The following is a 16,364-nucleotide window of genomic DNA, read 5'->3' as shown; positions in this document are numbered from 1 at the left end:
GTCTGGCTGTCAGAAGAGCTTGAAGAACCGCTTCAAGGCGCACAAGATGGTCAACGAAAGTGCTGGAGAAGATGAAAACGTGATCCAGATACATGAGACACGTCTGCAAATTCAGTCCGGCGAGCACAGTATCCATGTCTCGTTGAAATGTCGCAGGCGCTGTACACATGCCAAACGGCATGACCTTCATTTCATTTCATTTCATTTATTTCATCCTTAAAGGCCCGAAGGCATTACATAAGGAGCGGCTTACAAATAGGTTTGTGTAAATGCACTCATGATGAAAATATAGGCACAATGAACCTAACACTGGAACTGTAAACATAAAAAAGCACTAAAGAAGGAATATCAAGCGGTTACAAAAAGGGTAAGCAAAAAAGAAAAAAGCACAAAAATACTGCGAAAAATACAGGAAAAAGTACAGGGCAACTACAAGTTCACGTGTTCTGAAAATGGCTAGTGAGTTTCGCGCGAAATGTTTTGCGATCATTGCATGAAACTATGTCGTTTGACAGGGCATTCCAATGTGTTATTGCGTCAGGAAAAAAAGAACTGCTTATTGCTAAAGTACGGCTCTTGATGCTGGTGCCTATGAGCTGGCTATGGCTGAGGCGACTGGAAGTTCGGATTGGTGGTTTCAGCAGGGGGTGCTTTGACGTCGGATGGTAAAAAAAGCTGTGTAGTAGGCAAAGGCGTAAAATAATGCGGCGTGACTCAAGTGTGGGGAGGGAGATAGAACGTTTGAGTGCAGTGATGCTAATTTCTTTTGTGTATTTAGAGGTGATAAACCTGGTCACGTGGTTTTCGATGGCCTCAAGTTCGATGGTGAGGTAGGCTTGAGAGGGTGCCAGATGGATGATGCAAATTCAAGTTTAATACGAACAAATGTTAGGTAAGCAAGCTTTTTAACTTCGGGAGATGCTGACTTGAGGTTACGTCGTAGATAACCTAAGACACGGGAGGCATCTGAACGTATTCTTTGGACGTGGTTTACCCAAGATAGTGAAGATAACAGATGCAATCCAAGATTCTTATATGACGTCGTTGGGACAATCGGAACTGAGTTTATATTGTATGAATGATGAATAACTGCACGTTTGCGAGAGAACGACAACAGTAAGCATTTATCAAGGTTTAAAGGCATCAGCCATGTGTGGCACCATGTGGCTATTGTGTCGATATCTTTTTGTAGCAGGTGACTATCGGTGGGATCACGAAGGGGGCTGTATATTACACAGTCGCCCGCGAACAGTCTTAATTTGGTGCTTGTGTTTAATGGAAGATCGTTGATGTAAATGAGGAAAAGCAGTGGGGATAAGCCAGCCCCCTTGTGGGACACCTGATGATACATCGGTAAGGGATGAGCGGTAGCCATTGCATGAAGTGAATTGCATGCGCCCATTTAAGAAATGATCAATCCAGGTTATTAGGTTATGGGGAATGCCTAGGGAGGAGAGTTTTGCGAGCAGGTGCGAATAAGGAACACGGTCGAAGGCTTTGGAAAAGTCTAAAAAATAGCGTCTATTTGAATGTTATTGTCCATAAAGTGTAGGATGTCATGAGCAAATTCGGCCAACTGTGTTTCACGGGAATAGTGCTTTCGAAAACCGTGTTGGTGGGGATAAAAGAAGTTAATTCAATCTAGATGGCTTATTTAGTTTGATGATATAACATGTTCAAGTGATTTTGAAGGAATGCTGGTTAACGAAATGGGACGATAGTTGGAAGAATTTGTGCGGTCACCTTTCTTAAATGTTGGAATGATTTGAACTATATTCTAGTCATCGGGGACTTCTCCGGATTCCAATGACTGGGTAAAAATTAGATGCAGGATAAGGCTTGAGATTGAACTAGTATATTTCGGGAGTTTACTGTTTATATTATCGCAGCCAGCTAATGATGAAGATTTGAGAGAACTGATTAAGTTCGCTATTCCTACTCGTGTGACTGTGACTTGTGGCATCGGTATTGCGGCGATGGCTGGCAACAAATTGGGGCTGCTAGTTGCTGAGGACAACACTAAACAGAAGTAATTATTGTGAATAGCCGCGCACATATTACTGTCTATTGGCTCACGGTCAGCGTCAAGAAGCTCAATTCTACAGGATCGCAGTTTGGGGGAGAGAATACGCCAGAATGTATTAGGGTTTGTTTGGAGGATAGAATGTAAGTGGGAAGAAAAAAACGAATTTGGCGGAGGATAATTTTTCATTGTATTCTTTAGCGCATTGATGGTATCGCTCCCAAGTTTCAGACAGGTTCTGCAAGTTAGCCTTACGATAAAGACGCTTTTTCCTATTAAGAAGCCTTTTCAGGTCTCTACTGAACCATTTGTTGTTATAATCGAATTTTGCAAGGAAGGACGGAATGTGTGCGTTTTTCAATGTGAGCATTTTAGTTTTAAAAAGTTCCCAGTTGGCATTGACCGAGCGAGCAGAACAGGATTTAACAAAAGAGTTATAAAATTCCGATAATGCGAGGTTGATGGCATCGAAATTAGCCCTCTTGTAGTCGGTTATTACTACAGCAATTCGCGTGTGTTGGCAGGCTCAAGCTTGGGATCGATGTCCAGGGAAACTGTTGTTCAGTCACATGATCCGGGCTGGGCCTACTTCTCAGGCAGCGATGCAGCTTCGCGAACGTCGCTGAGTTCTTTCAGTTGGGCTATAACAACCCCTTTCGTCAAGTGCTGCGTCTCGTTCCTGAAGTTGGTCACTGAAATGTTGGCACGCCCACGTTGAACAATGGCGATTTCCCGAGATACACCAATGCCTCGAGTAAGTAGCATCTGGACACTTCCTTCGAGAACGGCTTCGCCACATGCGGTTGTATCTGCTCGCACCGTAAGAAAAACTGTCGACAACGGCAGCAAGTGAACATGGTCGGCATCAACTTTCATCAAAGCGCGAGGGGCTCGAGGAGGCATCGGCGACCAAGAACGTGCGCGGAGGGTGAACTTGTTCCGCCCTACGTCGATTACAGCGCCATACTCACGGGGAAAGTCCATGCCAAGAATAACATCTTTGGAACAATTCTCCAAGATCACGAATGTGGCTGGGCACTTCTCACCGTGAATCTCAACGCGGGCAGTGCACTTGCCAAGAGGATTTACGAGGTGACCTCCCGCGGTACGTATGGGTGGGCCGTCTCACTGGGTGGTAACCTTGTGACGCCGAGGGAAATTGCTGTTGAAGACCGAGTAATCGGCACCGGTGTCGACAAGCGCCGTTACGTCACGACCGTCGATTAAAACGTGTACATTGCTAGAGGCCACAGAACAGTCTTCGCCTCCAAGAGTGCCATCAGTCGAGCGGTGACATTCCAACTTAGGCGCAGGTTCTTTACTGCGTGCAACACCGGCAACGCCACCTCCAGGCGTCGCCGCACATAGTTTTCCCGAAGTGGCGTAAGGCTCTCACGGCAGGATCCGCGAGAAGGGGGTGATGATCGGCGAGGGGGTGGCGACCAGGAGGTGCGAGGTAGAGCTGGCACTGACGATGAAGAGCGTTGAAGGTAGTCCTGCATCTCGCGGGGCTGTTCACCGTAGGGGGTCACGGATCAGCTCGTTTTGAAACCTCGAAGGCCGAGTTCGCGGTACGGACAGTAGCGGTACATGTGGTCAGGCTCACTGCAGTGGAAACACAGCGGCCTTCGATCTGCAGTCCTCCAGATGTCGGTTTTCCTGCGGCCCAGCTGTTCCAGGCGTGCATCAGACGGGGGCACGAACTCGTGTCGTCGAGAGCCGTAATCGGCAGTGGTCTGGTACTGACGATGTACGGGAGGTAGACGACGGACGGCGGCGGCGTAGCTCAGAGATGGTTGGTCGGCTGCAGCTTCAACAGGTACGTCTTCAGACGCCAGCGCGTCTCGCAGTTCGTCCCGAACAGCCGCTGCGATGGTGACAGATGCAGGCTGTTCAGGGGCTGGGAACAGCCTTTTCAGCTCCTATCGGATGGCGTCGTGGATAATTTCGCGAACATCGGCGACAACACCGCTGAGGCCAGACGAAGGCGACTTTAGACGACAGGAAGGGCACTCACTCGCTGAAAGTGACTGATTATTGTCGCCAATGCGTGCTCAATGTTGGTAGCTTCTGCGCCGAATTCGGCCACTGTGGTAGGAGGACTGCGGATGGGGCCTCCAAAGATGTCATTCCGGACACCCCTCATCAAGGCCCTCACCTTCGTTTCTTCAGTAGCCCGTGGGTCAGAGCGGGCACTCAGACGCACTACGCCTTCGATGAAACTTCTCACGCTCTCGGTGGGAGCTTGGATACGAGCGTGGAGCACACCTTCGGCATGCTGTCGCCGGTGCCGGTTTGCGAATGTGCGTACCAGTTCGCTCTTGCATGTGTCCCATGATGTTAGCGAACCCTCGTGGTTCTGGAACCAGCATTTCGCTGTGGCATCTAAGGAGAAGTACAGGTTCTGCAGACATTGGTCGGGTGTCACCCCACTATGTCGAGCTACCCGTTCATAGTGCTGGACCCAGTCTTCAACATCATCAAGTCCATCGCCACGGAACGGGGCGACAGATCTTGGGGTGACAGGCACGTTGACAATCCTTGGCGCAATCGTGGGGGGTCAGCTTGTTGTGACTGGGACGGCATGGTGGCGTTGTTCCTAGATGTCCGCGAACCCTGGGGCAAGAGACCGATTTCCTGTGCTTCGCCTTGCTGACGTCGGCTAGAGCGAGTCTCTGTTTCTCCCGAGGGCTCCAGGAAAACCAGACGGCCAGGGCTTAGTACCGGGCTCGAATTGCGAGGCGGGGTGCGTTGCATGAGATGCGTTACCCAGCACCTGCGCCAAATGTCACGGCTTGCTTGACGTAGAGGCCGGCGGCGAGCACAGGTGGTGATAGCAGGAGCACAAGAACACAGGAGTGAGTGAGTAAATAAAATGTATTCCTCTAATAAAGGAGTCTTGCTGCTTGCCCGAAGGTTGCCGATGTCTTCCAGGCTCATCGTGGTTGGCGCCCCTAGTCCAAGGCACCACTGTCCCTGGCCATCCGGCATGCGTGGCTCACTAGGTCTCTTTGGACCTTGAGCTGCCTGCTGGTTAGCCGGTCATCCCACTGCTCCGCATTTGGCTCTTTGTTACCTCGGAAAGCTACATTGTGTACGCATTCCCATGTGATATGATACAGCATGGGGTTGCCCCGCACAACGGACATGTATCCCTATACTGCCCCGGATACATCTTATGTACAATGTGAAGGTTGTGGAAGGCTCTTGTTTGGAGTCTTCTCCAACATATCGCTTCATATTGTAGCAGAGGATGTGGCTGGGGATATTTGCGTCTTCTGCCTTTGATGACGTTCAGGATACTTGCGTACGAAAGCTCTACCGCTATCTCCGGGCCGTCCGAGGCGTTTGACGGACCAGCTCGGATAGTAAGCTTGCGAGCTACCTTGTCCGCCTTCAGATTGCCTTAGACTCTGGCGTGTCCCGGTACCCAGTAGATCCTATGTTGGATCTTTTCGTTGGTTCGCTGTGTTTTCAATAGAATCCTTAGTGCATTCTTGTTTATTCTTCCTACCATGTAGCGTCTGCACGCTTCTTGAGAATCTGTTATGATTGTGAGTGATTTGTTGTTGCGATAACCCTCGGCTGCCGCTATAGTTACGGCGATCTCCTCTGCCTCAGTTATCGTCCCATCTCTCGTGGATGCGCCGCTGATGAGGCCACCCTCCTTTGTTGTGACAACCGATACCGTTTTCTTGATGCTTTGGATACGAGTCCACGGGTACAGAGTGGCGTCAGTGTAGGCTACCTGATCTTGTGTGGCTATCTTCGCCTCTACATATTCAGCACTTGCCTGTCTTCTGGCTGTGTGTAGATTTGGATCCCTATTCCTGGGTATAGGGCTAACCTGGTTGGTTCGACGTATTTTGTCTGGGATGTTTGCCGATCTATCCTCTATGTCCAGGACCCCCTTATAGTTCAGCCTTGTTAGGAGGGCCCTCCCTGTTGCCGAGTTCCTTAGCCTTTGTATCTATGACATGACTTGAGCCCTGTGTCACGTAGTGGTGACGGCAGTCGAAGCAGCGATGAAGACGGACGAAAGGGTCTTCTAAAAGAACTGTTTATTGGGCTGACTTGAACCCAAAAAGAACTGAATCACTCGGCGGCGGCGAAGCGACAAGCGTGCTCGGCGGTCGTCGAACAGAATGCCGACCGCTGTCAGCCGTGCTCAATTTAAAGTTGATAGCGAACTTTCGAGATAAAGAGCGCAAAGTTACTAGAACATTCCGGAACAACGTAGAATCATACCTGCCTGGCTGCGATCAATCGAGATAAATCTAGTCGCGTCTTGCGTAGCAAGCAAAGCGATAAAGTGATGTTGCGGCTGATTTGGAAAACGAACACACTGCAAATATTCGCGGCATTACTCCCCTCTCAAAGAAGCATCGATCCGATGCATTAAAACAAATAATGCGACTAGTAAGGAAAAAACGGATCTTCTGAAAAAATGCAGCGGCCTTTAGCGCGCGTAATACGGCTTCAGATGGACAACTTCTGGTCGTACGCGGCGTCGCTGGGATGCAGTCGTTGCGTCAGGGGTGACTTCATATTCCAGTTTACCCAGCCGACGAAGAACCTTGTACGGGCCGAAATAGCGGCGCAAAAGCTTTTCACTCAATCCACGGCGGCGAATGGGCGTCCACACCCAGCCTTCGTCTCCTGGCTTGTATTCCGCATTGCGTCTTCGTAGGTTGTAGCGTCTGGCGTCGGACCGCTGCTGATCTTTGATCCGTAGTCGGGCAAGCCTTCGAGCTTCTGCGCGTTGAAGGTAGGCGGCAACGTCGACGTTCTCTTCTTCTGTAACGTTGGGCAGCATGGCGTCTAGCGTGGTCGTGACCTCCCCGCCATGGACGAGCCTAAAAGGCATCATCTGGGTGGTCTCCTGCACTGCGGTGTTGTAGGCGAAGACGACGTAAGGCAGGATGACATCACAGGTTTTGTGTTCGGCATCGACATACACAGCGAGCATATCGTTGATGGTTTTGTTCAGGCGCTCGGTCAGTCCGTTGGTCTGCGGATGGTATGCAGTTGTCCTCCGGTGGCTGGTTTGGCTATAGCGCAGGATGGCTTGCGTTAGTTCCGCCGTGAACGCTGTTCCTCTGTCCGTGATGAGCACGTCGGGGCGCGTGTCGAAGAATGCACTGCACGAAAAATTTGGCGACTTCTGCTGCGGTTCCGTTCGGTAGGGCTTTCGCCTCGGCGTAGCGGGTCTGGCAGTCGGTCGCTATGATGATCCACTTATTTCCAGATGTTGACGTTCGAAAAGGGCCAAGCAAGTCCATGCCATTCTGCTAAAGGGCCTTGTGGGAGGTTCAATGGGGCTCAGAAATCCTCTTGGTCGTGTGGGAGGAGTCTTTCGTCGCTGACAATCTCGGTATGTTTTCACATAGTGTGCGAAATCGGCAGAGAGTCGGGGCCAGTAATACTTGTCTTGAATGCGGCGGAGGGTGCTAGTAAACGCGAATGTCCAGCTGTCGGCTCGTCGTGTGAAGCCTGTAGAACTTCGCTGAGACAAGTAGGTACAACAAGGCGGTAGGCTGTTTTGTTCGTTGTAAAGTTCTTCTTCACAATGACCTCATTCTGCACACAGAAGGAAGACAGTCCTCGCTTGAATGAAGCGGGGGGTGAAGAAACCTTGCCTTCCAGGTACTCGATGAGGCCTTTTATATCGGGGTCCTAGCGTTGCTGCTGAGCAAAAGAGCTGGGGCTGATGGGTCCCAGGAAGTGGTCCTCATCGTCGTCCGGCGGCGGTGCATCTACTGGGGCTCGTGAGAGGCAATCGGCGCCAGAGTGCTTGCGTCCGGACTTGTAAACAACGGTGACGTCAAACTCCTGGAGACACAGATTCCATCGAGCGAGTCGGCCAGAGGGGTCCTTCAAATTGGCAAGCCAGCAGAGCGCGTGGTGGTCGCTGACCACCTTGAACGGTCGTCCGTAAAGGTAGGGGCGGAATTTCGACGTAGCCCAGATGATGGCAAGGCACTCCTTCTCAGTTGTCGAATAGTTAGCCACGGCCTTGGAGAGGGAACGGCTAGCGTATGCGATGACTTCCTCCAGCCTGTCACTTTTTTGAACGAGGACGGCGCTTAGTACCACGCTGCTTGCGTCGGTATGAACTTCAGTATCGGCGTTTTCATCAAAATGTGCAAGGATCGGTGGGGACTGTAAACGACGCTGAAGTTCCTTGAAGGTTTCTTCTTGCTGCGCTTCCCGTTGAAACGGCACATCTGCCTTCGTCAGTTGAGTCAGGGGCTCGGCGATGCGCGAAAAGTTTTTCACAAATCGTCGGTATTATGCGCACAGTCCGAAAAATCTGCGCACGGCTTTCTTATCGGCCGGCGGTGGAAACTGTTCAATAGGAGCTGTTTTCTGCGGGTCTGGGCGTACTCCTTCCTTGCTAACGATGTGGCCTAGAAACAGCAGCTCTTCGCAAGCAAAGTTTCATTTCTCTGCTTTCAAGGTTAGGCCAGACGATTGGATTGCGTCTAGTACTGTTCGAAGTCTTTTGAGGTGCTCTTCAAAGTTCGAGGCGAAGACAACGACGTCAAATCTAAATATACCAGACAAATTTGCCACTTCAGGCCTGCTAGCACTCTATCCATTACTCTCTGAAACGTCGCCGGTGCGGAACAGAGACCAAATGGCATCACCTTGAACTCAAACAGCCCATCCGGAGGGATGAATGCTGTCTTCTCGCGATTTCTTTCATCGACCTCAATTTGCCAGTAGCTGCTCTTGAGGTCCATCGATGAGAAATATTTGGCGTTGCAAAGGCGGTCCAGTGTGTCGTCGATGCGGGGGAGGGGGTAGACGTCCTTCTTTGTTATGTTGTTCAAGCGGCGGTAATCCACGCAGAATCGAAGTGAGCCGTCATTCTTTCTCACTAGAACAACCGGTGCCGCCCATGGGCTGTTTGAAGGCTGGATGACGTCGTCGCGAAGCATTTCTTCGACTTGGTCCCGGATGGCTTGTCGTTCTCGCGGTGACACACGGTAGGGGCTTTGACGGAGAGGTCGGACGTGTTGACCCGTTATAATGCGATGCTTGGAAATTGGCGTCTGTCGCACCTTCGGCGATGTCGAAAAACACTCACTGTAGCTTTGAAGCAGGTTGCGGATCTGGTCTTGTCTGTTCCGATGCAGGGCTGAGTTGATGTCGAAAGTGGGCGACTTCTCTTGGTCAGGCGAATCTTCTGCGGAGGGGTCGTAAAGGGCGAAGGAGTCTCGTACGTCAGATATTTCGTCGAAGAAAGCAATCGTCATTCCTCTGTAAACGTGAAGGTATTCTTGGCTGAAGTTAGTCAGCAGTACTTCGGCCTGGCCATTGCGCCAACGTGCGATGCCTCTTGCGATGCTGATTCCTGGGTCTAGGAGCAACTGCATGTTGCCCTCGATGATGGCTTCAGCGTTAGTGGCTTTCGTGGCGCCTACGGTCAGGATAACGCTTGATCGGGGTGGGACGCTCACTTCTTCCTTCAGGACACTCAGGGCAACGTGATTTTCCCGAGTTATCGAAGCGATGGCTTCGTCCGTTGAAAGCGTGATCAGCTTGGATCGCAGGTCGATGATCGCCTGATGCTCATTAAGGAAATTCATGCCCAGGATCACTTCGCGGGAGCATTGCGGTAGGAAAATAAAGGTCGCAGGATAGGTACGTCCTTTGACAGTCACTCGCGCTGTGCATCGTCCTGATGGCGTAATGAGGTGGCCCCCTGCGGTGCGAATTTGTGGGCCGTCCCAAGCCATTGTGACTTTTCTCAGCTGCGTAGCGAATGTTCCATTCATCACCGAGTAATCGGCTCCTGTGTCGACTAGAGCGGTAACTGTGCGGCCGTCGATAGTCTCTTCTAAGACAGAGGTCCTGGCTCTTGCATTGCACGTCGCTCTTGGCGTCGGGTCACGGCTTCGTCGCGTATGCGAGTCGCGGGTGGGGCGTGTGGTCGAAGCTCTTCTGGGTGGCGGCGTCGTTTTCAAGGAGGCCTGCGTCGCGGTCGGGGTTCTCATTGTGTGCGGCGTCGGTGCAGCGAGTGCCGGTTCTTCATGCGGCGTCGCGGGTGCGGCGTCTTCATGGGGCATGGTCGGTGGAGGATCTTCGGCGTTTCGCTCTTGAGCAACCTCACCTCCAGACGTTGCTGCCTTTAGTTTCCCCTACGGGGGCTGGGAGACCTTCCTCGTACCGCGGCTGCGTAGCTGCGGCTTGGCGACGCAAAGCGCGAGGTTGACGGCGATGGTGAGCGTGAAAAGCGGTTCGGCGTGTACTCTTCTCGACGCAGGTACTCGTCGATTTCCTGCGGACGTTGCCCGAAGCGTGGTCGTGGGGCGTTAATGCCAAATCCTCGAAGACCGATACGTCGGTACGGGCAGTGACTAAGAATATGGCTGGCCTCACCGCAATAGAAGCACAACGGCCGATTGTCGGAAGTCCTCCAAGCGTCGCATTTCCTGGGGCTTGAGCGTCGGTCATAGCTTTTGCGGGCGGGGGCTGGGAGGCGGCGTTGTGGAACAAGTGGCTCATCTCGGGGAGGACATGTAGGTTGTCATTGGGACTGGGCAGTCCTTACTGCAGCGGCGTAGGTCAAGGCGTGGGGTTCTGTGGCCGTCGGGGTGCCAAGTGCCTGCTGCACTTCTTCCCATACCACGGCCATCAGAGTCGCTGCTTGTGGCTGTGGGGAGGATGACAGTAATCGGCGTAGCTCCTCTCGGACGATTTCGCGGATAACTTCCCGCAAGTTGTCGCTGGTGGTGGCCGGTGTGTCCGAACGGATTGCACAGGCAGAGGAAGGACGATTGTACTGCCGAGCTCGGACGTCGAGGGTCTTCTCAATCGTGCAGGCTTCTTGCATGAATTCCTCGACTGTTTTTGGCGGCTGGCGGACGAGGCTTGCAAAGAGTTTTTCTTTTGCGCCGCGCATTAAAAACTGAACTTTCTTTTCCTCGGTCATCCCGGTGTCGGCGCGGCGAAATAGGCGCTTCATCTCCTCGACGTAAGCGCGGACTGGCTCATTCGGAAGCTGGATCCTGGACTCGAGTAGTCGTTCGGCTCTTTGTTTCCTCACGACACTGGTGAATACCTTCAATAGTTCTCTCTTGAATAGCTCCCATGTCGTAAGGGACGACTCGTAGTCGTACCACGTGCGTGCGGAGCCATCCAATGAGATGAACGCGTGTCCAATTTTTGCCGCATCGTCCCACTTGTTGAATGACGCCACGCGCTCAAATTGATCGAACCATTCTTCAGTGTCTTCGCCTAGGGATCCACTGAAAGTTGGCGGCACCCGCGGCTGCTGCAGTATGATCGGTGTCGACATCTTCGGCGAGGTTGCGGTGCTCGTAGCCGCGTCTTTTCGCTGTCTTGTGCGGTCCGGCAGTTTCCCAAACTCAGGCTCCTCTTCCTGGAGACGTCGGCTGGCTCGCTGAGCTGCTGGCTCGTCCTCGGGTGCGAAGCGCTCAGGGCTTGCTTCACGACTTGAAGGGAGCGCCCGGAACATGGAAGGCTACCCAGCACCTCCACCAGATGTCACGTAGTGGTGACGGCAGTCGAGGCAGCGATGAAGACGGACGAAAGGGTCCTCTAAAAGAACTGTTTATTGGGCTGACTTGCACCCAAAATGGACTGAATCACTCGGCGGCGGCGAAGCGACAAGCGTGCTCGGCGGTCGTCTAACAGAATGCCGGCCGCTGTCGGCCGTGCTCAATTTAAAGCTGATAGCGAACTTTCGAGATAAAGAGCGCAAAGTTACTAGAACATTCCGGAACAACGTAGAATCAGCTCTGCCTGGCTGCGATCAATCGAGATAAATCTAGTCGCGTCTTGCGTAGCAAACAAAGCGATAAAGTGATGTGGCGGCAGATTTGAAAAATGAACACACTGCAAATATTCGCGGCACCTGCTTCACTCGTCGAACGTGTTGTGCAACCCCAGTTCTGCCAGCTTGTCGTTCGACGTGTTTCTGGGTAAGCCTAAAGCTCTGTTGTAGGCTGCTTTGATTAGGACCTCTGCCTGATTTTCTTCACTTTTCAGCATGCTGTGATATGGAAGTAAGTTTTTTTGCTCATGACTAGGCTCCAGCTTTAGCGAGTCGCATTCCTTCATGCCGTATCTTCTGGATGATACTCTTGTTATCATACGGCAAACTTGTTCCGTTGACTTTTTAAGGAGGCCAATCGTGTGGTTGCATTTGCCGTTGCTCTGTAGCCACATGCCTAAAACTCGAAGGATCTCCCTTTCCAGGATTATCTTGCCCTCGAGCTTTATCTCTATTCTTGCATCTGTCGGCTTCTTTACTATACTAAGGATTTCTGATTTTTTCAGTTGAGCAGGCTAAACCCCTTTTCTTGACATATTGCTCGACACAAGTCGCTGCTTTTTGCATTTGTTGTTCCATCTGCCCCAGAGATCCCTGGTTCGACCATACAGTTATGTCGTCCACATATATGGCATGTCTTATGCCTGGGATGGTTTCCAATTTTCTTGCCAGGCCAATCATGGTTAGGTTGAAAAGGTTTGGCGATATGACCGAGCCCTGCGGCGTGCCTTTGTTTGGAGTGTCTATGGTCTCGCTTCTTATATCTGCCAAGCCCACTGTGGCCGTTCTTCCTATCAAGGAAGATCTTACGTAGTTGTGGACTCTCTTCCCGCAGTGGGTGTTGTTGATGCCTTCCATTATAGCCGCATGGCTGACAAGGTCGGAAGCTACTTTGATGTCGAGTGCCATAATTAGATTTTCTCCATGTTGCGGGGCCTCGGCAATGACCGCGTGTTTGAGTTGTAGCAGGATGTACTGCGTTGACAAGTTTGCCCTGAATCCAAACATGCTATGAGGATACAGCTCGTTATCCTCTAGATAGTTTTGAATTCTTTTGGTCAGAATTTTTTCGTAGAGCTTGCCGAGGCAAGAACACAGGAACTGGCAGGTCCGCCAGCAGAAGCATCGTCGTCGGCACGCGGCAATCGAGCTTCAACTTTCTCTTCGCTGCAGTATTTTCGCCAAAGGTTTGGAGTTCACGTTGCGGCTGAATCCCGGCTTAGGCCACTTCTCGTGCTTGTCGTGCTTTGGTCGTGACACACTCACACAACTTCAAAACACACGGGCTCCCGCGACAACAACGTTTATTCCACTCGCCTCTCTTCTTCCTGCCGCGCCTGCTTATCCTGTTGATGATGATGACTTTTCGACCCACTAGTGCCCTCTCATGGCGTCACCCGGAAATAGACCCTCCGCGGCCACGCCATCTTAACAAGACATGGCGGGTGTGGCATCATAGCGTCGAGTATGGCTGTCACTTCCTTGCATTTCAGCTGGGAAAAACGGTGAAAATCCGTGTTTTTTTGTCAAATCGCGGTGCTGTACGTAAAAGTAACACGAAAATGATAACACTTCGTTCCAGGCTTTGTGCTCGATGTCGACATTCACAGAGATCATGCCAAGCAAGCTCTTGTTAAAGCATTCGATGAGCCAGTTTGCGGGTGGTAAGATATGTATTTTTGCAGTAGGCGGTGCGGCTCAACATCTCGGACATACGTTATCCTGCCGAGCTCCTCATTCGGAAGTCGTTCATATGGTCCACCTCAAAGCGTTCTCTGTCTGCTAGGAGCACGGGTTCTAACTACCTGCGCTCAACACACTTTTTGGTGTTTTAGTTGTGACTTGCTGCCTATCCAGACTGTGCGCGTTTCATGATGGAGCACAAATGACACCAATGTCAATAAGTGATTTGCGCCAATAGTCTGGTGTTATTTCCGGTGCGGTTCGTATTTCAAGTATAAGTTTAAGCGACAAAGCTTTATCTCAAACAACACTAGGCTACCCAGCAGGCGACAAAAAGGGAAAAAAATTAGGCCCAGGAAATGTCACCCCCTTTTCATTCTTTTGCTAAGGGCAGTGCAAAATTTTCTCAGAATTCATAAACATGCATCCTTAAGAAAAGTACCATATCTCGCCTTAAAACTTTTCTATATGGCCGTTTTCCGGTGACATTATTCCCGAAAAGGACGTGTGGCACTGCCTCACGAATTTTTGCATGGCAATTTGTGGCGTTCATATAGGTATTTTCCCTCGCATTCAGACGCCCATTTTCAAACAACCGCTCACGCAGCCCCTACACGGTTGCACCGCTACAACACTGCAGAAAGATTAATCTTCGTGCCATTCGCAGGCGAAATTTTGAAACTGTTGTGCCAGACGAGGTTCGCGCTCGAACGAGACCTGAAGAACCGTTAGCGCTAACCACCCACCTCTGCCACGCCTTTTCGGCCGTTCATGCCGACTGTGCAAATAAGCGGTCACCTAGTTTGGGCATTTTAGAGTGTTAGCTTTTACTATTCACGATTCTCAAGGACGCGTCTGTCTGGAGTGAAGGTCAAATTGGCCAAAAGAATACCAACGTGACCCCATTACAACACGCAGTAAGAGTGCGCGCGTAGCGCCTTAATCGACACCTACACTTTCGATTCATTATATCTAGTGTTTCAGGTAGGACTTTAAAATATATAAAAAAAACAATTTTTGAGGCAGAAATATGAATTTTGCGTCGCGTTATTCAGATAGTTGGCAGATGCTAGAGAGCCGGTGAATCATCTTAAATAGTAAGCTGGCTAGCTAATCTACAATAATTTTTTTAACTATTACAGTTAGACGTCTAGTTGCAATTAGAGATTTCTAGCCGGCCATTAGTAACTGCCATATCAGTTTTTGGAATTTACAAAACGCAATTATCTTCGCTGCTTTGGCTGGGCAAAATATGGCTGCAACGTGCGAAAATACATGCGCTTTCGAAAGCATGCAGGTAAAGCAACCCCTCTAGTGCACATAAGTAGTAGAAAAGGCCGAATTTTGTCGTGCCACAGCGCCAAGTGTAATCGCGTTTTCACTATTATAACTCATACGGCTATTACTAGCAACCGGCTACAAATCTCTAATCGCAGCTACGCGCATAACTCTAATTGTTAAAAAGTTATATATTGGAAGTTCTTAGAGAGTTTAGTAGTTAATATGATTCACTGGTATTCACTGGTATTCCGGTGCCCGCCAGTCCTTTCATTACCATGTCGTGAAACCCATATTTTTACAACAAAAACCTTTTTTTTGAAAATTACCTAAAGTCTTCACTGAAACATCCTGTATATGTGCCAATATAGCTGCTATCGAAGTGAGACGCTCCTGGGACCACCATTTGCATAAAATTTGGGGGCCATTTGTTTAATGCAGAGTGTTCGAAGTGCTGTGAAAAGGTTTGCATATCCTGACGATAAAAAAACTAATTGAGATTCAGCCCAATATATGGGTGGGATTCGCAACGACGTCCTTTCCGCCCCCACACTGTGCATTCTGAGGACCTTCAGACGGCCATTACGGGCGAACCGTTGATCGCAGGTGGATGCTGTCAAAGGATTCGTCGTGTTCTGATACACCAGTTTATAAACTTATTACCTGATATAAAGAGATATAACAAATGATATATATATATATATATATATATATATATATATATATATATAAGGTAAGGGAAATGAGGGACTCGTATTGAAAAACTTATGAGGGAGCTAACAGTCAACGAAACCAAGGTGCTTAGGGGAATGTTTAATTTTTCTTTTTAATGTGTGGTGCTAATCAGTGGGATAATGATACTAAGTTTACTCTATCGTTTAAAGAAAATTACTTATAAAGCAGCAGAAAAAACAACCATGCCGCCGGTGGGATCCGAACCCACGACCTCCGAATATTGCGTCCGGTGCTCTTACCAACTGAGCTACGGCGAGGGCTGGCTGCTGCTTTATAATTTTCTTTAAGCGATAGATTAAACTTAGTATCATTATCCCACTGATTAGCACCACACATTAAAAAAAATTAAACATTCCCCAATGCACCTTGGTTTCGGTGACTGTTAGCTCCCTCATAAGTATATATGTATATATATATATATATATATATATATATATATATATATATATTATATATATATATATATATATATATATATATATATTGTGAGCCACCGCTTGCACAGGCGTCTTTATTCGGGAACAGCCGGGCACTCAGCGCGCGCTTCCCGGAGGCCAGGCAAGCGACGACGATGATGATGGGGATATACAGATGAAAGAGGTGAAAGTTCGCGCAAAGCGCTCACACAAATAGTTCCCCGGCAGGAAAGCGGCCATCCTGGCCGCGGATTAAATAGAAGAGGGGCGACGGGTGTAGAGTTTCATCCGCGATACATGAACCACTTCTTGAGAGCGGCGACGGCGGTCGATGACGGGGTGCGAGGGAACAACGGCGTAGTTGACCGGAGATGTTTGCTGGACGACAAGATAAGGTCCGATAAAGCGCTGGAGAAACTTTGCG

The 16,364-nt window shown here is 50.0% G+C and overlaps 1 non-coding gene across 1 annotated transcript; it reads right to left on the bottom strand.

Moving 5' to 3' along the window:
• Positions 1-15,707: 15,707 nt before the first annotated feature.
• On the bottom strand, positions 15,708-15,784 carry TRNAL-CAA (transfer RNA leucine (anticodon CAA)). Its single transcript has one exon. It is a non-coding gene; the product is annotated as a tRNA-Leu (tRNA).
• Positions 15,785-16,364: the final 580 nt, after the last annotated feature.

Source organism: Amblyomma americanum, chromosome 8 (assembly GCF_052857255.1).
Source record: "Amblyomma americanum isolate KBUSLIRL-KWMA chromosome 8, ASM5285725v1, whole genome shotgun sequence".
In the NCBI taxonomy this organism is placed as follows: domain Eukaryota; kingdom Metazoa; phylum Arthropoda; class Arachnida; order Ixodida; family Ixodidae; genus Amblyomma; species Amblyomma americanum.
Note: the sequence above shows the minus strand (reverse complement) of the source record. Positions and strands in the feature narration are given on the sequence as shown.